Here is a 9,686-nt window from a genome sequence, read left to right on the forward strand (position 1 = left end):
GTATTCTGGATTTTGGACATTCTGATAGCAGTGTTTGCTAAACAAAGCCAAAGTGGAACCCCATGCACCACTCAACAAGTGTTAATTTAACAAATTTGTAGCACTTAGCATATCAATTAATCTGTGTTTTCTTTTTTTGAGTGGTTGCTCAAGAGCTTTCAATATTCATTTACATCTAATCCAAGTTCTTTTTCAAATTATATCATTTCCCAAGTAATGTGAATACTTTTTAATAACAAAATAATTCTAATTCCTTTTTCCATTCCTTGTATGATTGCTGTCATTCATTTCACTTATTGTTATCTTGCTATTATTTTGATCAAACTACTATTAGATTAATTAAGAATAAGGAAAATAAAAATGTTTATTTTACCTTTATTTATTCCATCTTTGCTGCTCTTGCTTTTTCTATGTACATCAGAGTTTCTGACCTGTATTATTTACCTTGCCTCTAAAGAACTTCTTTTATCATTTTTTTTGAGGCAGGTTTATCAGCAATAAGTTTCCTCAAGTTTTGTTTATCTGAGAAGGTGTTAATTTCTTCACTTTTGAAGGATAATTGTACAGGGAACAGAATTCTAGGTTGGTGGATTTTTCTCTCGCAACATTTTTAGTATTTCATTCCACTCTTCTTTTTTTTTTTTTAAGTAATAAAAATTTATTGAGAATTCCTGGGATGGTGGTTATCGCCTCCCGACCTGAAGGGAGGAACCAACACTGTAGGCAATCACTCTGAAATCACACTGTCCCAACACCTCTGGCCGACACAGGGAGGAGCAAAATCATTCCCCAGAAAACCTGTCAGGCTTTGTTCATCCAAGAAGGGTTGGGAGGACAGATACGGGAAGGACCATCACATGATACTGGGGGTGGGATGGGGGTGCGCTGGACCCCAAGCTGGCTCCTCAAAACCCAGGGGAGGAACAGATCCACTTCTTCTCTGGGAGTGGAGTTCCCAGTCACCAGGCTCATTTCTTACCCTTGATGAGGCTGTCACTGCCCCGGGTGAAACTTTCATCCTGTAGGTTCAGGACGAGGTTGTCCGCAGTGAGATAGATACGGTTCTGTGATGTGGCAATCGTCTTGGAGATGTTCTGGGCTGCCCGGATCTTGCGCAGTTTGATATAGCCAGGGTTCTTGCTCAGGGCTTCTCCAAGCATTTTGGCGGCCTCAGCCTCACCCTCGGCCTGCACAGTCTTCTGCCCCTGTTCCTGCTTTGCTTTTTCCACCAAAAACTGGGCTTGCTGGGCTTCCTGCTGAGCCACTAGTTTGGCTTCCGCAGCAGCTGTGTATTCTCGGCTAAAGCTGAGCTCTGTGATGGCCACATCATCCAGAATGAGGCTGAAGTCCTTGGCCCTCTCTGTCAGCTCCCGCTGGATCAACAAGGATACCTGGGCCCGCTGGGTGATCAGCTGTGAGGCACTGAACTTGGCCACCACACTCTTCAGCACCTCGTTGACAATGGACGGGAGCACTCGCTCCTCGTAGTATATAGCCTTAGGCGCTGATACATGCTGGGAAGCTCCATGGCATTGGGTCGAGACAGCACTCGCAGGGAGATGTTCACCATCTGCAGGTCTTTGGAGCCTGTGGGGGAGGAAATTTTTCGGGGTCTGGCCCGAAGGTCATAGATGATGGGGTACTGGAACCAGGGGATCCTGAAGTGAAGGCCTTCGGCCAGTATGGTGTCTTGCTGCACGCCACCGATCCGATTAAAGAAAACGGCTCTGTGCCCGCCTTCCACGGTGAACACGGATTCGCGGACACCATACGCCATGGCGCCGGCCCCCAGCAGCAGCTTCAGTGCCGTGCCCGTGCCCCGGGGCCCGGAGGGCAGCCGTCCCGCTAAGTCCTTCAAGTTCTGGGCCATGTCCGATCCTGAGGCAGGCGGCACCAGTGGTCAGAAGCGGGTGCCGGCCCACCTTAACCCCACTCCAGTTCAGAGATCGCACCCTTCACACGAGGGTCCGGGGCCACGGGGCTCGCGGGAGAAAGGCTCCACTCTATTCTTGATACCATGACTTCTGAGAGGAAGTCAGATATAATTCTTATCTGTCCTTTTATAAGTAAGGTGTTTTTTCTTCTAACTTTTTCCAGTATTTTACCTTTGATTTTCTACAGTTTAAAAATGATATGCCTAGGTGAGTTGTTGTTATTGCTGCTGTTGTGGTTTCATTTATCCTGCTTGGTGTCCTCAGAGCTTCCTGGATCTGTGGTTTAGTATCTGACATTAATTTGAGGAAATTCTCAATCATTATTGTCTCAAATATTTATTTTTTTCTCTTTTTCCTCCTCCTGCTATTCCCATTACACATATGTTCCACCTTTTGTAGTTGTCCCATAGTTTTTAAACATTCTGTTCTTTTTTTTTTCAATCTTTGTTCTTTTTGCTTTCCAGTTTTTGAGGATTCTATTGATATATATTCTAGCTCAAAGATTATTTCCTCAGCCTTGTTCAGTTTACTTAATAAGCCCATCCAAAGTATTCTTTTCTTTTATAGTGTTTTTGTCTAGTATTTATTTTCATTCTTAGGATTTCCTTCTCTCTGTTTATATTATCTATTTGTTCTTTTGCATTGTCTTCTTTATCCATTAGACCACTAAGCATATTAATCATAGTTGTTTTAAATTCCCAGTCTGCTGGTTTCAACATTCCTGCCATGTCTGGTTCTGATACTTGCTTTGCCTCCTCCAATTGTGGGGTTTTTTTTGTTTGTTTGTTTGTTTGTTTTTTGCATTTTGATATGCCTTGTTATTTGTTCCTGATGGCTGCACATGGTATACCAAGTAAAGGAATTACTGTAACTAGTTCTTAATTTGTAACAGTGAGGTGTGGGAAAGGGGAAGTGTTTTGTATTTGTATAATTAAGACTCAGTCTTTTAGTGAGCCCATGCCTCTGGACTGTGAACTTCAGAAGTATTTCTGAGTTTTTTCTCTCCCCTTAGTTGGGCTGGATTTAAGTATTTTCCCTTTTCCAGGTGGAATACTAGAGCCAGTTGAAGTTGGACACTTCCCTTCAGGAAGCAAGAAGGAATATTTTTTCTCTGATATTTACTATGGGAATCTGATCAAGATCTCTAGGTAAATCCCACAATATTGTGGAGGCCCATTGGAATTTTTAACTCTCAGAGTTGTCAGCACTCAGCCTCCAGCAATTTGTCAATTATAGTTCAGGTTTTCTTACTCCAGCAGTGGTTCCCCTGGCAATTTCTGCTAATAAGTCTCTGCTTCAGGAAGTCATGACTCATACCTTCAACTCTCTGTCTCTCCAGTCTTGGGGGCAGAAGTGTGCTGTGTGTCCTCCCTTCTTCTATGGATCCAAGAAGAGCTGTTTTTTCAGTCTGTTCAGCTTTTTTGTTGTGAGGTTAGAGTGGTGATTTTAAAGCTTCTTATATGTGGAAATAAAAACTGGCAGTTTCCACAATATTTTAGTTAATATATTTTATAACATTTTATGGATCAAATCTCCTGTTTATATTTTTTAGAAAATAATTTTATATTTTCAGGCACATTTTCTTCTAGCTTAACTTGAGAATCAGCTTTTTCAGGTACTTAAAACTTCTTATTGTGATTTTGTTTGGAATTAAATTGAATTTGTGGAACACTAAGATATTGAGCTTCATCCAAGAACATGATATCTACTTTGATGGGAATGGGGTAACTATTGATGTTACAGAATAGGATAACTCATTCAATGGAGATATATTTGGCATTACTATATAAGTTTTCTTGACTTTTGGGAATCAAGTCCTTCTAACTGTATAAAATATCACATTCTTAGCTCATCCATTATGACCACTAGGTCATTGACTCACTTTAAGATCCTGTTGTGCCCTTGCCCTTCAGAATCTTTCATCAGAGTTTTCTTAAAGAATTTCACTAAAAACTCATTATCCAGTTTATACCCTTGATAAAGTCTACAAGTTTATCTTAAATAATTCCCCATTGAGCATCAAGCTCATTCACAGATCAATTTCTAAAAATATGACAGCTCTTGAATCTGTGTAAATTAACCTTGGTTTTGTGTGTGTGTGTGTGTATAAAATGAGTGTGTATATACATGCATATACACAAACTCATATATATAGAAATATATTTATATTTTAAAATATCTTACATAATTTCCATAGATCTAATTTTTAGCAGTTGATGTTTTTCTTGATCTGGTAATTTAATTTTCATTCTGTCGGTCAGAAGCTTTTGGATTTGGTCATGCTCAGCAATGAGCTTTTATAGGTTTTCCCTGTGACTTGGCAGCTTCTGCCACTTTGTAGATTAAAATGTGTTAGAGAAGTGTGAAGAAGGCTACTTTACATATGAAAATACCTTAATTAGCTAAACAAATATATTTAACTTATTTCACTATTGGACTATAAACTTCTTAAGACCATAGCATGAGTCTAAATTAAATTTTTATATTCCAGGGTGCTTAGTGTAACTATTTTGTGACTGGGAGGTGGATGTATTGATCTAGGGCATTAAAGATAATTAACTTCTATTGAGTACTTGCTCTGTGTGCGTCAATTTTCTAAGCACTTCACATGAATTTTCTCATTTAACTTTTTCAATAAACCTCTGAGGTAAGTACTACTATACTTATTTTACATATGGTTCAGAGACGTTGAGAAACTTGCTAAAGTTCTCAGAATTAATAATTATGGAACTAGTCAATCTAGGCAGTTTGATGTCAGAATTCATCTTGAAACCAGCAGCTATGCCTTCAGAATATCTATTACTGAATCTAAACCAAGTTTTTGGTCTTGCCTGTATATGCTTCCTGCCAGGTCCCTCATGTTGTGGTGTATAACATTCTGGTCAGGTACGTAGGAGACCTGAGGCCAAGGTGAGCTCTGCTTCTGACTAACAATGAGACTCTGACCATTGTTTCCTTAATTCTTCTAACAGAATTTGTTTATGTCTATAAAGCGCTTTATGATGTATTGCTTGAGTAGTTGTAATGGTAGGCAAAATAATGCACTCCCCACCCTAAACATCCACATCCAAATCCCTAGAACCTGTGAATATGTTTTTAAAGGGAAAGAGGAATTAAGGCTACTCACAGACTTAAGGTTGTTAATCAGCTGGCCCTGAGGTAGTGAGGGTATCTTGGTTTATCCAAGGGTGCCCAATGTTTTAAATGGGTCTTTATAAGAGAAGGAGAGTGGGAAAGGCAGGAGAGTCGATGTCAGAGTGGGAAGAAGTTCACCAGGAGCCAAGAACTTCAGGCAGCCTCTAAAGCTGGAAAAGGTAAGGTAACATTTACCCTTGGGCCTCCAAAAGGAATTCGGGCCTGCCAATACCTTGATTTTTAGCCCAGTGTGACCTTTTCAGATTTCTGGCCTCCGGAATTGTAAGATAATGAATTCATGTTGTTTTAATTCATCAGGTTTGTGATGATTTTTTTTTTACAGCAGTATTAGGAAACTAATATAATTACCATTACGAATGTGTAACAGATATCATTATCCTTGTTTTGTGGATGTGGAGAGGAGGCTTAGAGTTTAAACGGCATATTAGGGAAACTCAATCATTAAATACTGACAAGGAAATTAACTCAGGTATTTGGACTCCAAATCCAATGGACATTTTATTGTGAATTAAGGGGGTTGGATGACAGGCTCTCGAACATCCTTCTAGTTGTAACATTTCATCACATAATGTGTCAAATGAAATCACAGATTAAATGTGAGGATTTGTTTGGCTTTGTATCTCCTCAGTTTTCAGGGGTATTTCTATGGCAGAAAGGCTTTAGTGTCTTTTTGCTGTGCAGCAAAATAGGTGGATGTTTTGTTTTTCCAAATGTGGGCCTTGTAGCCTTTGCTCCTGGCTCTGATGTTTAGATGCTTAGGCTCTTTCACTTAACAGAAGTAGTTCTCTCCTTCTGTGCCCGTTAAGGATTTACTGACTGTTCACCAAACTGACTTTTTGCTGACAGAAAGTAAATTTTGCTTGACCTGTTTTCTTGAATGAAATTTGTCTTTTCAATAATTCAAAACATTTTGGACAAGCAAGATTAAATTCGTCGTTTGTTTTGAAACCTATTACATTATAGTTTTTTAAGATTTTATTTATTTATTTTAAAGAGTGAGACAGTGAGAAGGGGAGGGACAAAGGGAGAGAGAGAATCTCCAGCAGACTCCCTGGCTGATCATGGAGTCCGAGGTGGGGCTCCATCTTACAACTCTGAGCTAAAATCAAGAGTTTGACACTTAACTGACTGAGCCATCGGGGCAACCCTATAGTTTCTTATGTACGTGTTAACATATATATAAGTGTGTACGTGTATATATAAGTATATGTACTGATATAAGTGTGTGTGTGTGTATATAAGTATACATATAAGTATATATATACTGATACAAATACCTTTAAAATGTCTTCTCTCACTTAAAAATTTTTTTAGTTTCAGCATTTTATTTTCAAAATATTAATAGATTTAGAGACAAGTGTGTAGAAAAATGGTCTGTAATTCCACTAACCAAATGATTCTCTGTTGACCTTTCACAAAAAAAAAATAGGAATAATCTATGCACATGACTAGAAAATGTGAACAGAATGAGATGGTGTAGGATGAAAGAAAAAGAGAATGATTTTTATGTGAGTAGTTAGGTTTATGTGCATATTTATTAAATTTGATAAAATTTAATCACTTTCTATAAGCAAGGTCCTATATTTGAATTGTATATTATGCACCCAAACAAGAAAAAGCCCTCCATGGAATGCTGCTTACCTAAACTGGTTGTAACACTTCCAAGTGTTTTTTGTTGTTTTGGCTTTGGTTTTTGTTAGAATTATTTTAAGCTCTTTAGGATTTTTGTTAGAAAGACTGTGGTGCCACGGTGGACAAGAGCATTAAAGTGTGAAGAATGTCCTTGTCACTGAGGAGCTCTGATATTCACTGGTGCTATAGATTATGTCTGAAAAGTTAAATATTAGAATGAAATATAATTCAATGGAAGCCCATAGTATGTATACAAGTAATTCACAAATAAGTCAATATGTTTTAATCTTTCATTGAAATATATTTTATATATTTATATATATATAAAAGGTGAAAAGAATATAAAGGTGAAATATATAAAGTGTGAAAATAAAGGTGAAAAGAAAAACTTGTATATATGGATTATGAATCATTTGAATGCGTGTAATATCACTTATTGGGCGCTGTTACATCAGGAATTTCATATGCATGAATATAATGATCCCAACAATGTTATGAAGTATCACTATTTTTCCTGTTTTATAAATCAGGAAACTAAGGGAAATGTTAGATAACATGATGAAGATCACAAGCTAGAAAGTCACCTATGATAATATAACCAGCAGCTTTTATTGCCAAAGTACATGTTCGTTCTGTGTTGTATTGCCATTCTCTGGATAAAAATTGTCTAGCTTTCCTATCTTGGTTATAAACTATGTATAAACTTATAAAGATGCTAGCAATATTTTATCAGTTGCAAACACCTCTGAAGCTTATTTGCTACTCAAAGATGAACTATTTTACTTTTAGGGATACCTTCTTCCAGGGAAAGGAATAGCAAATGATTTTAAGCAAGTACCTATGATGTAAAAGAGGAACAGTGGTAGAAGCAGATCAGTAATTAAACTGTATAAAATCAGAAGTGTGTGCAGAAGCAGAAGACCTCATTTTTGCATTAATTATATAGTTATTAAAATGTTTTCAAATGGTTTTTTCCTAGAATCAGAATTACTGCCAAGTAATTATTTGTTCGTCCAGTAGTCATTTGTTGATAATGGAAAGGAAACATATGTGGCAAGGTTTAATTCTAGTTGAAATTATTGTGTGCTTTTGTATAAGATTATGAATTACCATTTTGAATCATTCTCAGGATTTATTTGTGGAGGAAATATGGCACAAACTTATTAATTAACTTCTCATCCAATGTGAGATTATGTACTAAAATCAATGAATTGGACCCCAAAGAAGTCCATGTTGAAAACTTTATAACACATGAATAAAAGTAAAAGTATATGTGTTTGCATTCTAAAACAATTTCATAGAGATATTTATAGTGATTTTCAAGTAGAAATATTTTAAATTAATGGACACAATTAGAATCTAGGTTAAATTGATGTAAAGGCTTAATTTTCTGAGTATCTTTTCTGATGACATCTTCAAATATATTAAAGCTGATGTAACTGTCAGGTCTACCAGTTATACATGTGTATGCACATGCACATGTGTGGGTATGTGCATATGTGTAACCTTACCAGAGTGAATTACCAATTCATACAATTCTATTTTAGTCTACCCTGAAATGCATTTCTTTACTTTTTTTTTTTAATGTTTCAGTTGGGAAAAGGGTTTCTTTGGATGCACATATGCTGGCTAACAGTTTTTTATAATAATGGTTTTTGTCAGCAGTGGGTAGAGAGGTAAAGGAGTTGCACTGGAAGGTTAATTTAAATGTAAATTAAGATTTTTCAGTCTTTGAGCTGGTATAGGGAATCAAGGTTAAATTTGTGACCCAGCTAGACTTAATTGACTTAATTGACCAATATATCTCAGGCATTTTATATTTACAGTATTTCATTCATTCTAAGTTACACATTTTTAGTTATCATTGATGCATCCTGATTTCAGAGGTCAATATACAATTGATGGTGTTTTACAATCATTGACCAGAAAGCAGTTGCAACGTATTTTCTATTATTGTGCGTGCAGGCGCTTAGTCATAGAGATTTATTTCCACATCAACTGAATATATGTATTGTATTACTGTAAATGTTGAATTTGACATTTAAATGTCAAATAACTTAAAGATCATTTGAAAAAGGAGTAGAGTTGCTGCCTGAAACACTTCCACTGATAAATTATAGTAAAATAATCATTAAAACTTATAGACCTAAATTGTATTTAGAAACTAAGATTTGGTCCCAGGTATTGCCTATTGCTAATGGTGTCACTGTTTTTATACAACTGGAAGGCACCTGGCTCTCATTATCTATAATCATTTATTTACTTGTTGGTTCAACCCTAGGGTAATATAAAATAGTTTCAGAATTGCTAACCCACACTCCCGTGAGAAACTGTTTTACCAACTAGTCTACAGGGTTGCTTAACAGTACATTTTATTTAGTCTCCTAGTTAAAACCTTATTTTTAAAAGTTAGGTCAGCTCTTCAGTATATCTTCAGACAGACTTGAAAAATCAGAAGGATGTGATCTCCCCTTGCTGGTTTAAAGATGAAGTAGGGCAACAAAGGAATGTAGACACCCTCTAGAAGCTGAAATCAACCCCGGCTGAGAGCCAGCAAAGAAATGGGAACTAAATTCATAAAACAACCTAAATGAGGATAGAAGTAGACTCTTTGCCAAAACTTCAAGTAAGGAGGCAGCTTTGCCAACATCTTTACATCAGCCTGTGAAATCTGGAGCAGAGAAAACCAGCCAAGCCAACTTGAATTTCTGACCTATAGAACAGTGAGATGATGAATTTTTGTTGTTTTGGGTCATTAGGTTTGTAGTAATGTGACAAAATAGAAAATGAATACAGCGTCCTTCCCAATAATTAATAACTTCTGTCATGAGAAAAGATCAAACAAATACAAAATACTCAACCTGTACTCTTCAAAAGTGTCAAAGGCATGAAACACAAGGAACGGTAACAAATAGAAGGGACTACAGTGACAATGGCAACTCAGTGCAGTATGAGTTCTAGATT

At 36.8% G+C, this 9,686-nt stretch overlaps 1 pseudogene; it reads right to left on the reverse strand.

Annotated features, from left to right (window-relative positions):
• Positions 1-638: 638 nt before the first annotated feature.
• Positions 639-1,924, reverse strand: LOC114204759 (prohibitin-2 pseudogene; annotated as a pseudogene).
• Positions 1,925-9,686: the final 7,762 nt, after the last annotated feature.

The sequence above is a fragment of the Eumetopias jubatus genome, unplaced genomic scaffold (genome assembly GCF_037043125.1).
Source record: "Eumetopias jubatus isolate StellerSeaLion01/CBP00866 unplaced genomic scaffold, mEumJub1_p1.0 scaffold_7, whole genome shotgun sequence".
NCBI classification, from domain to species: Eukaryota; Metazoa; Chordata; class Mammalia; order Carnivora; family Otariidae; genus Eumetopias; species Eumetopias jubatus.